Raw genomic sequence first — 13,146 nt, forward strand, 5'->3', positions numbered from 1 at the left:
AAAAGAGCAATGTAGTACAGGTGGCCCCTGAGTATCCTCACTCCAATTGAGGATGGGAAAACAGACCTCTTTACCTTTATTTTTCACTTAATTTTGCTACTTTTATTGTCTAAATAAAATGTTAGTTCAAATCTTCCTTTTTTATTCTTCCTCCCTTCTCTGATGATAGGTATTTATAGACATAATATAAACAAACTGATTAAATCAGAGCAATCCAAACATGATATATATGTTTATATATATGCATACACATATATAAAACATTTTATTCCTGTTCTCTTCCCTTCAGTTTTTATTCTTTGTGAAACTCATGCAATATATTTTTATCATATTCTTTCCCATCCTCCAGCTCCTTCCAGATTCTGCCCACCTTCTATCTAGCTGGGTTCGTGTCCTTTCTCTCTTAAAACAAAACCCCCAAAGCCACTAAAAACAAAGAGTCTTATGTGTGTTAGCCAACTAGTCCTGAACATGGGGCTTGCCCACAGTATGTTATACCCCCAGTGTCACTCTACTGAATGAAATTGATTTTTTCCCTTTCCCAGCAGCTATCATTTTGGAATAGCTTCTTGACTGGTGGTGGGACGTTGTGCTTACTTCATTTTCGTGCTGAAATTTTTTCTGTCTTGAGCTTCTGCAGGTCTTGTACATGTTGTCATGGTCTCTGTGAGTTCATTTGTGCATCTACCCTCATATGTTCGGAAACAGGTTCCTTAAAATTACCCACTGCCTCTGTCTCTTGCAGTCTTCCCATGTCCTCTTCTGCATAGATCCCTGAGCCTTGATGGGATGGGTGTGATAATGGATTCCATTTAGGGCCAAGCATTCCAAAGCACTCTCTCTACTTCTTTTCAGTTATGTGTCTCTATTAATTTTCGTCTAGGAGGAAGTCAGGGTGTGGACCAGCCCTAGGGACTGGGAAGTGACTTACCTTGCCCCTACCATCTGCTGCTGGGTGAGCTGGCCTTGGCTGAGAGATGGGGCTGGATCAATTAAAATCTTTTAAAACTGATGTGATCACAAGTTGATTATCTGTGTTAGACTGAGATTGATTGGGATGTGTGTGTAGAGATAAAAGAAAGAGCAAATGGACCTTCAATAGAAGCAGACTGTATTTTAATTAGTACAATGTGGGGAGACAGTTTTGTTGAGGAACTGCATATACATGACAAACGGGCCTTGGGGTTTTATGAGCAAAAGGAGTTCTTGAGGTGGAGGTTTCTATCTGCAGGTCTGTTCTCAGTCTCCTGCTGTCTCAGTTGTAATTACAAATGGGGGCAGCTCAGGAGACCACACCATCCTTTGGTTTTGCATGTCAGGAGCTTCATGGATCCTCGGAGCCTGCAGATGGCATCATCCTGTCCTCAGTTTAGGAGGCCACACTGCTTCAGACTCCCTGGAGCCCGGCAGCCTTCAGGTATGGTAGTATATCAACATTCCTGCCCTGCTTCCTTAGCCCATCTTATGCTTTGGGGCCATTAGTACTTTAGTCTGGAGACAATGCCCCTCCCCATCCCCTCAGACTAATCTTCTGGTGTGAAGCATGGTGGGAGGGGTAGGCAGCTCATCAGAATTGCTGACTCAGGCCCAGCCTCTTCCAATAGGGAAGGACATTTTGTGCCATTGTGTTTATGTAGTCCATTTACTTCCCCTGTGGTGAGATGTGTTTAGTTCTGATCTACCTGGCCCTTTATTATGTCAGCATGGAAAATGAAGACCATGGAGGGAGAGCACTGGTCTGTGGGTAGAACAATATGTCACTAGAAGTCTTTATTTCAATGTTTTTGAGAATTTCATAGCATATTTTCATAATTTCCACCTTCTGTATCTCCTGTCCAGCTCCTCCCAAGTACCCCCACCTCCTATTTACTTTTAAATTCATGACCTCGTTTTTTAAACTTATTCCTAAAGAAGTTTCTTAATAATTACTGCAACAGTCTCTGTCCTGGTGGGGCAGGCCTCCACCGATTCTGAGGTGCTTATAAACACCAGCCAATATTTATAGCCTCAGACAGTAGGCCTGACTTCAGTAAAGCCCAACTCCCAATATTACCTAGGCCCATTTCCTCAAGCCTGGATCCCTGTTGGGTCTTCCTTCCCCCTTTGGGGTTTACCTGAGCACAGGTGGAACCCCTAAAAGTGATGGCTTTTCAAATTTGGAGCATAATACCTAGGTCTGAAGAGTTCAGCAGTTTTTGTGGCCCCTAGGTGGTTGACTTGGTGGAGACATGTCACTAGTCACCTTGCAGGAAGTTTAGGTCTCCCATCCAGCATCCTCTGCCATTCTTAATTATCCTGTGTGGCCATTTCTCATTTTGTCCAGTCAGTCATGCCCAGGGTGAGATCTGGGCTTATATGACTTAGTGCCATGACGTAGTTCATCACTGAAGGAGGTCAGGACAGGAACTCAAACGGGGCAGGAACCTGGAAGCAGGAGCTGACACAGGCCAGGGAAGGGTGCTCCTTACTGGCTTGCTCCTAGGGCTTGTTCAACCTGCTTTCTTATAGAACTCAGGATCACCAGCCCAGGGACAGCCCCACCCACAAAGGACTAGGCCCTCCCCATCAATCACTAATAAAGAAAATGCCCTATAGGCTTGCTAAGCCTCATCTTATGGAAGCATTTTTTTAATCCAGGGTCCCTCCTCCCAGGGTATCTCCTTTTATTCTTATAAATGTTTCCTTATATGAACCAATATTATTGTTCTCTCTTGTAATTATATTATTTGTGGTAAAATATCAAAGATTTGTTAAATTGATTTGTATTTTGTAAAACTACTCTATAGGAGAATCAGGAGAATAGAGTTACCAGTTTTTCCATGGACAGTATTTCTGGTTTAAAATGTTTTGGGATAGTAAAAGAACTTCAATTCAAAAGTTGTAACTTTTAACACTCAAAATCATAATTGGCGTAAATTACCTTAATTCTTAAAATCCTAATCTTGTCAGAATTACTAATTTATTTTAAGTTCTTAAGACAAATATAATTGTCCTTCTCAGTGATTAAATGTCTTTGTGTTTGTAGTCATAATAAGTACAAATTTAATTTATTTATAGATGCAAGATGGGAGGGAGAGATGGATTTATATATCCCATCCTGTAGTCTTCTGCACACACTGTTAAAGCTAAATCCCAAACAGCTAACTCAGAGCAAGTTTACAAGTAAACTTAAAGTTTACTTAACATAATATTCAAAAATCAAGTATATTTAAAACAACTGGTATGGAAAAGTGAATGCTTGAATAAAAAATGGTTTAAGTTTACAATTCACGTGCGTAGCAGGACACCCTCAGGCTAAGTAGTACCCCCATGTTGGATGGGTCACAGGCCCCATCACAGTAAACTGCTTTATAGGATAGGAATGCATTGGGAAGCAAGGCTTGGCAGAAGTCTGCTGCTCCTGTGTCTGGCTGAGTAGACCTGACTAGGAAAACCTCCTCCTTATCTACAGGGAAGATGAATTATTCCTGTTACACATGACAGGGTGATGGTTTCTCTCACTCAGTGGAGAACCTTAGAGCTTGTACCCACATCTGTTTTTATTTGGGTCATTTGATTCTCGATTTCCAGTTTTAAAAATCTTTGTATATTCTAGATGTTAACCCATTATCATATGTATAATTGATTAAGATTTTTTCCCCATTCTGTAGCCTAATGTTTTGCTTTAATGATGGAATCTTTGACATACAGAAGTTTTTCAGCTTTATGGGGTCCCATTTATTAGTTGTTGTTCTTAGTGCCTGTCCTTTTTTAGAATGTCATTTCCTGTATCAATGAGCTCAAGCCTATTCCCAATTTCTTTTTCTATCAGATAGGAGTATCTGGTCTTCTTTTGAGGTCTGCATTCTATTGGGGGTTGAGTTTTGTGAGGAGTGATGAGTATGGATCCATTTTTATTCTTCTCTATGTTGCTATGCCGATTGACCAGCATTATTGCTGAAAAGGCAGTATTTTTTTCTTCAGTGTGTTTTTAGTGTCTCTTTCCTTGGTGTGTAGAATTATGTCTGGGTTTCCAATTCTATTATACTGATCAATGTACCTGTTTTATGTCAATATCAAGCTTTTTTTCTATTACTATAGCTCTGTAATACAACTTGAAATCTGGGATGATGATATTGCTAAAAGTTTTTTTTATTATTCAGGATTGTTTCAGCTATCTTGCTATGTATGTGTGCATGTGCTTCCATATGAAGTTGAAGATTTTTTTCAATTTCTGTGAATAATTATGTAAGAATTTTAATAGAGATTTCAATTGAATCTGTAGAATGCTTTTGGTAGGATGGCCGTTTTCACTATATTAATCCTAACGATCCATGAGCATGGGAGATTTTTCCATCATCTGATATCTTCTTCAGTCTCTTTCTTCAATGTCTTAAAGTTTGTATCATGTAAGTCTTTCATTTTCTCAGAGTTATCCTAATATCTTTTTGAGGGCCTTGTGAAAGGTTTTGTTTCCCTGATTTCCTTCTCAGTCCATTTGTCTTTTGTACATAAGGAGGCTACTGATTTTTGCGTGTTCATTTTATATCCTGCTACTTCACCAAATGTGTTCATCAGATATAGAAGTTTCCTTGTAGAGTCTTTAGGTTTTTCAATGTACAAAATTTTATAATCTGCAAATAAGGATATTTTGATGTCTTTATTTCCTATTCGAATCCCCTTGATCTCTTTCAGTTGTCTTATTCTTCTAGCTAAGAATGCTTCAAGTACTCCATTGCATAGGTTTAGAAACAGTGTATAACCTTTTTTATTACTGATTTTAGTGGAAACGTTTTGAGTGTCTTTCCATTTAGGATGATGCTGACTGTGAGCTTGCTGTAAATTGCCTTTGTTATGTTGAGGTATGTTCCTTTTATAATAGTCTCTCCAGGACTTTTATCTTGCAGAGATATTTTATTTTTGTCAAAGGCCTCCTTTGTATCTGATGAGATGATTATGTCTTTTTACCTGTTCATATGGTGGATTACACTTATTGATTTACATGTGTTAAACTATCCCTTTATCTCTGATATTAAGTCAAGTTGATTATGGTGGATAGTCTTTATGATATGTTCTTGAATTCATTTTTACAAATATTTTATTGAGAAATTTTGCATCTATGTTTATGGTGGTATTTTATTTGTACTGAAATGTGATTTTAATTGTATGTTAATAAATAAAGTTGCCAGGGGGTCAGAGCTATTAGAGCCATAGCAAGAGCTTGGCGGTGGTGGCGCACGCCTTTAATCCCAGCACTTGGTAGACAGAGCTAGGTAGATCTCTATGTGTTCAAGGATACAGCCAACATTGGAGACACACGCCTTTAATCTCAATACCATAGAGGACCTGGAGGGATGTACATACAGGCAGTGATGAGGCAGTCATGTGTTTGGGTTTACAACCAATAAGAAAGCAGAACAGACAGTCTATATAAAGATGAACAGACAGGAAGTAGCCCTTTTTGGAGAGCTCTCTTGGCTGAAGCAGGAAGGGTAAGGCTCTTAGTTCTGACCTCTTGGCTTTCTTCTCTGAATTGGCTCTGTGTTTATTATTTAATAAGACGGTTGGTTACATCTACATATGTTCATAAAGGATATTGGTCTATAATTTTCTATTTTTTGTCAGATCTTTCTAGGGTTTTAATAGCAAGGTAATAGTAATTCATACAAAAATTAGGAAATGTTCTTTTTGTATCTATTTTGTGGAATAATTTGAGGAATGTTAACATTATTTCTTTGAAGGTCTAGTAGTGTTCTATACTGAATCCATTTGGCCCTGAGCTTTCTTAATTGGTTAGAACAAATTTAATTAATGCTTCCATTTTGCTAGGTGTTGTGAGACTGTTTAAATTGTTTATTTCATCTTGCTATAACTTCATTAAATTGGATATACCAAGAAATTCATCCATTTATTTTAGATTTTCTAGTTTAGGGCAATACAGATTTTTAAGGTATATCCCTTTTCAAAATTTCCTCAGTGTCTGTTGTAGTATTTCATTTCTAATTTTATTTTTGTAGGAAGTACAGAAAAAAAATCTCAAAACAAAGCAAAACAAAACCAAAACACTCATCATCAAGTGGTCACTGATTAGGGAAGGTCAGAGTGTTCTCAAAAACAAGTCAAGGTCATGGGTTGGGGCAGGTCAGGTTCTCGGAAACAGAAATTTAGAAACAGAAACTCAGTTTTTACAGGAAATGGAAACTTATTTTTAACAAAACAACAAAATGGCTCCTGCCTTCAAAATGGAGTCAGGCAGGTTGCTTAGGACCATCACAGATTAAAGCTGGATATCAACCATAACAGAAAGAACAAAATTTACAAACTCCTCTGAACAACTCACTAATGAATGATAAATGGATCAAGACAGAAATTAAGAAAGTAATTAAAACCTTTTTAGAATTGAACGAAAGTGAAAACAGAACATATCCAAGTCTATGGAACACAGTCAAGTCAAGTTCATACCACTAAGTGCCTACATAAAAAAAAGAGAGTTCCCATATTAATAACTTAAGATCACATCTGAAAGCTCTATAACAAAGAGAAGAAATCACACCCAAAAGGAGTAGACAACAAGAACAATCTCAGGGCTGAAATTAATAAATAGAAACAAAGCAATAAAAGAATCAATGGAACAAAGACTTGATTTTTTGAGAAAAATCAACAAGATTGATAAATGTTAGCTAAATTAACTAAAAGATGAAGAGAAGTTTCAAATTAATAAAATCAGAGACAAAAAGGAAGCAATAACAACAGACACTGAAGAAATTCATAGTGTAATGAGAGCCTCAATGATCTATATATATATCAATTTTTTAAGGGGTTCTATAGGGAAAACACACTGGTTGATACAGGATAAAGTAAATCCAGTTGCAGAGTCTTTGGAATGCTGGGGACCGATCATATGATCATACGCTGCTTCACACCACCTGATCTGGTTTTCACCATCTATGAGAGCACGATTCCCCTTTCTCTGATTTAAGCAGTCATGTAGGCAGATAAGAAGCACCACCTCTATCAGGCCAGATAAGCCAAGGTCATGGGTGGAGTGAATTCCCACTATAAATAGAAATAAATACTTTAAAAAAATAAAGTCTTTAGAGAGACAGTAAAAGTAGTATAAAAGAAAGCCACATAAAGGTGGAAAATACACAGAGAGTCTGCATACTGCATATTATTGTGTTGTCTTTGGGATTTTTTTTTTTTTTTGACTACAGAGAGACATTTGATTGTGGAGCTGCTAAGTTAAACCAACATATATATTTTAAAGTTGTCTTGACTTCAAAATTTGGATCTAAGGATATGTTGCTTTGGACAAGAAGCTCTGCTTTTATTTCCACAGAGGATGAGAAGCTGTGGATTCCTCTAGGGTTAATATGGTTCCATCAAGGAAGAACCCCTGAGAGGTCTCCAATGGGATCTATTGCCCAGATGATCCAACATCCAGAACAGCTTCAAGGCAACTGGCTGAGATGATGCAGCCTCACAGACTACTACAGCCAAGATTTAACCATAATTCTAAATTTTCTCAGGGTCTTTCAAGATCATTAGCACCCACAATTCATCTGGAAGTAGTGTAGAAAACTACACTCTAATTCTCAAAATTGCCATACATTCTGCAGAACACAGAGGAAAGCAACTGATGAGCTTTGCCAAAATAGGCAAACAGTTCTTTAAATTTTCTGCTTAACTGAAAAATCTGCCAGATACTATCGGCCTATTTTCTATTTCCAGCATTCCCTCTGTTTGTGTCTTCTTCATTTTTTTCTATTTCCCTTTTCAGGTCTTGGACTGTTTCCTTCATTTGTTTCATTGATTTTTCTTGATTTTCCTTCAGTACTTTATTGTTTTCTTCCAGGACTTTATTGATTTCTTCTAATTTGTTTGCCCTTTCCTCTAGTTGTTTACAGTGTTCTTCCCATTTTTCTGTCTTTTCCTCTACACAAGCCTCTAGCTTCTTCATGATGTCATTCATAAGGCTGTTTTCTTCTGCTTCTTCCAATTTCTGATGTTCAGGTCTAGGTGTTGGATGAGGGCTAGGTCCTGGTGATGCTGTATTGCTATTCATTTTGTTGTATGTGTTTCTGTCTTGATGTCTACCCATCTCCTTGTGGTTCGTTCTTGGCCTTATCCGCACACTTGGTTCAGACAGAGCTGACAGATTCAGGAAGTCTCTCTCTCTTGTCCAGATGGGAGCTCTCTTGTCCAAATTGGAAGTCCAGGGCAGGATGGGAGCTCTTGTCCAGAAGGGAAGTCCAGGGCAGGATGGGAGCTCTTCTCTCTCTCTCTCTCTTCTCTCTCTCTCTCTCTCTCTCTCTCTCTCTCTCTCTCTCTCTCTCTTCCAGAAGGGAAGTCTGGGGCAGGATGGGAGCTGGGGGCCAGCCTCTAAGTCTCAGGAAGTGGCTGGGGTCTGGGCGGATGGGCATGGGGCAGGGTGTGGAGACTGCAGGGTCTGCCAGGGGTCTTGGAGAAGGGGCTCCTTCCCGGTGGGGCTAGAAGGGAAACTCGCCCTAGGGTTTTTAAAGGAATGCAAGGGGTGGAGCAAAAGACACTCCCCCAGCACAGCCAAGTGCAGACCATCTCAGACACTTGGTACTTAGGCCGGTGGTCCAATCATTCTCTTTATGCAGACCTGCTGGGTAAAGCTACTAGGAAACCTAAATGGGCTCCAACACCTGATCTCAAATTAGAATACAGAGCCGTAGTAATAAAAACATCATGATATTGGCATAAAAACAGAAATTTTATTCAATGAAATCAAACTGAAGACAAACAAATATGTACACACACCTATAGGCACCTTATTTTTGATAAAGAAGCCAGAAATACACACTGGAAGGGAGACAGCATGTTAAAATTGGTGCTGGACACGTGTTGCTCTCTATATAAGAGCCAGATATTGGGAACAGCCTAGAAGCCCAACAACAGATGTCTGACACTGTCTGGGTGACCAAGAACCTGAGACTAGACAGGCCATGGGCCTAGGGGAAAACCAAATACTCCTTTTCTGCTAACAGAGTGTAGCAATAAAATGACTCCTAACAATATTCTGTTATACTCGTAGATCAGTATCCTGCTTGGCCAACATCAGAGAAGCTTTTCCTGCAGATGTGAACAGATTTAGAGATCTACATCTGGACTAAGTGAAGAGAGGAAAAGACCTTGGGATATTCAGTTTTAAATGGGATGTCTCTATCAAATCTTTCCCCTCAGGGCTCAGGGAACTATGAGGAGAAATAAGAGATGTAAGAGCCAGTGGAGATGGAAACACACCAAAGAAACAAGACCTTCCAGACACAACAGAGCTTATGCACATATGAAGTCAGAGAGATGGTGGCAGCATACATAGGACCTTCACTGGTCTGAGCCAGGTGGGGGTCCCAGTGCTCAGAGAGGAAGTGGATACAAGGCCCCATCCCTAACCTAGAAGCTATCTTAAATAGATAACCACTCTTGAAGGAAAAATTAGTTTTCTCCAAAGGACTTTCACTTGTATACAAACCACATTTAAAGGCAGGACCCATGCCCAGCTACTGATGACCAACACAGAATGAACTTAATGGTGTTTTTGGAGGATTTTTTGTTACATCGTGCTTTATGTATTTCTTTTTTTTTTTTTTTGACCTTACAACTCTCTTGTTTATCTATAATGATTTCTGATTTTGTTTTTATGGTTTTTTTGTGTATGTAAAGGTGTGTGTCTCAGTGTCTGTATGTATTTCTTGTGATTTTGGTTCGGCTCTTTTTTTTTCTGTTTTGTCCTCTTCTGTTTTTAAACTTTATTGTTATTATTATTATTTAGATACCTATTTACATTATAATGAAGAAGAGAAAGAAAGGGTGTGGATTTGGTGGGCAGGGCAGTGGGGAGGAACTAGAAGGAATTGGGGGAGGGTAAACCATAATCAGAATATATTGCATGAAAAAACTATTTTGGGTAAAAAAGAGTAAAAATTAAAAATGACATTAAAAATGATATAATATTTTATGGGAATGTTATACAATATATTTCTTCTAATCATATCTTAGATGTAATAAAAATAAAATTAAAACAATTATAAAATACTGTGAAGAATATCACATATGTATTTTAATTTCGTATTTCTCTTATTTTCCAGCACATGAAACAAGAAAAATAATTTTATACACAATTTGAGAAAAACGATTTTATACAAAATTTGATAGAACTGAAAATAAAAGACCTGTTCTCTAGGTTCTAACAAATTAGACTTTCTTCTATATCTCCACATGGTGAAGTATCAACAACATAGTATATCTTTATAACTTCAAGTAAATATTCTTTTTATTTAGGACATAAAAATGAACTTTTCTACATAGTTCACCTGGGGTAGTAAGTCCAACTGAATAGAATTCACAAAAGTCATTTTATTCTGCACATTCACCCTCAAAGCTAAAAGAACATCACTTTTTGTCTTATGTTCCAATGCTCATTTAATTGCCTATCTTGAAAGATGTATTTACTTTGTCACAGTGAAAAATGTTGTGGAAAGTAGTAATAATCCCCATTGGAAGGTAAACCTTGGCTATATATTCTCAGAAGCCTCAAGTGGTCACTTAACTAAATTTATGTGCTGTTCCACTTTGACAAAAGAAATAGGCACATATAAATATCATTAAATGAACGAAATTAAATGGACATTTAAAAAATGAAGAATTCACTTTGCCTCTTTGATGTATGTTGTACAGGTAAGATATTCTTAACAAAAATATGCTTAGAGTGTGTCCAATTACACAGTATATTCAGTTATTACATTGTACCTCAGAGAGGATTTCAAAAGGAGGAAAATATAATCAGAAGCAGGAAGCCAATATGAAGATGTTCATGTCTGTATTTTAGCATTCTTTGGATAATATGTTAGAATTTAGGTAAAGCTATAAAATATTGTTGGGGAAAGTAGGAAAAAGTATGACTGACTTTTGAAAAATCCATCATGAATTTTTTTTCTGTCACCTAATTAAACAAAGTAAGCAAGCATTTGAGTCAAAAATGAGAGGAGATAGAGATAGAGATAGAGAGTTAGATAGAGATAGAGATAGAGATAGAGATAGAGATAGAGATAGAGATAGAGATAGAGATAGAGATAGAGAGAGAGAGAGAGAGAGAGAGAGAGAGAGAGAGAGGGAGGGAGGGAGGGAAAGAGAGAGACTATAAGGAACCATTAGAATGTTTGAATGTTAAATATTGTTTGGTTATATGTTTCTAGTTAGAGCACTTTTGTTTCAATAATTTGTTAGACACTGAGCATTTGAGCATTAAGTGGACAAAATGATTTGTTTGGCTGTGTGGAAGTGGAGTGTAATTTCTTTTTAAGATTGTATTTATAATTATTTTATCACCTTTTAAAAACATGGCTACCCAAATACGGTTTGCTTCCATTACAACAAACAATTTCCTCTCTTTTGTAATTCAATCTAATTATTTTATTCTCATTGAATTTTCTAGTTGGTTATTGTCATGCTTTAATGATTTAACTGTGACTTATTCTCAAATAATAAAATAATTCTGACCCATGTAAAGCTAAAATTTATGCAGGTCATGAATTGTTTGATTGAATTTCCAGAACATATACTATATAATATTTTGTGCAAAGGAAAATGAGAAGATAGAAAAGTTGATGATAGAAGATAGAAAAAATAAAGTGAATATATGTAATCAAATACTAAAATTAACATATGAAAATTTTAATTCAAGTATATTTTTATATCTAATCCTAAAGGCAGCATACAAAAATATAAGAATTGAAGGAACTCTTAATTTTATGGAAAATGATATAGGCAATAAATTCTTTCACCTTGGATCAATATAAAGTATGTATCAAGAAACATCCTGTAGTGACATCAAGAAAAAGAGATTGAAACTGCCTCTTGAAAGGCTTTTAGAAGATATGACATCTGCAAAAGACATGAGAAGATGAGTAAAACTTTTTTGAAGCTTAAATAATACTGAATAGTCTGATCAATGCTATGTGTTGAGTATGGTATCAGCAAAAGTAGATTATATGTTCATGACTGTCATTCTAAGGAAGTCAGATTTTTTTTGGTTTTCTTTTTTAAATTTAAGACGTGATGGGATATTATTAGGAAGAGAAGGTTTATTATTTCATTGAAGTGATTATTAATTTCAAGGGAGGAGAATGAATTGGCAAGAGAAATTGTGAACTCGAATCTCAGGTAGCTATTTAATATTTACATCTACAAAAAGTTCAGGAACATGTTTGAAATACCAGGATATATTGCAATGATAATTGCACACAATGATAATTGATGTCACAGAAATAAATGCCAAAGAAATACCAAAGGAAGAGATGAGGAGGAGAAAAAAGAAAAGAAAAAATTAATATTATAAACCAGGTAAAAATGAATATGCAAGAAATGTACAGAGAAGAGCTAATGAAGGAGAGCCAAGAGGCCAGAAACTCAGTGACATCTATTTCTAGGGCAGTTCCATGAGTAAAGAAAGCTAATGGGAAACATTCTAAAAGGAACTTAGAAGTTCTTTTACTGAAACTTCTCACAAATTAGCTGTAATCGCAGCTCTTTTAGGGAAGTTGATGAAGTACGTTCTCTGAGTATGGCATAGCTGGGTGTCAAAGATCCAAGGAGCTTGAAAAATGATTGGATAGGAAACATGTATGCACCTAAGACATTTCTTTTAAAAAAAGGGGAAATTAAAAATGAAAACAATGAAAGATATTTGAAACATTTGAGGAAGGATTACTTTGAAATTTTATTATCTTAATTATGTTTACTTATATCTCTTATCACTCAGACTAAACATTTTGTTGGTAGATATAAAGAGAAACTAACAACCTGAGTTAAAGATGGTTTAACATTTTGGTTCTTGTCTTAGATCATTTTCTTGTCTGAATGGACATTTGACAATGTGTGGAGACATTTTAGTTACAACAACTGAAGAATAAGTGTGTCTGACATCTACATAACGTCAAAGAGGCTTCTGAATGCTGCTCTGTCACAGTGCCATCCTCTGTAACAGAGAACCACTCAAACCCAAATGTTTGTAGTGCCAGGACTGTGAGATAAGAAAGGAGACTCTGAGTGTGTTGAAGGATTATTCTGATTCTAATCAAAGTATTTTTTAAGAACACAGGAAGTTTACAATCTAATCACGATTTATTCTTTTTGAAAAAC

Source organism: Peromyscus eremicus, chromosome 9, assembly GCF_949786415.1.
Source record: "Peromyscus eremicus chromosome 9, PerEre_H2_v1, whole genome shotgun sequence".
NCBI classification, from domain to species: Eukaryota; Metazoa; Chordata; class Mammalia; order Rodentia; family Cricetidae; genus Peromyscus; species Peromyscus eremicus.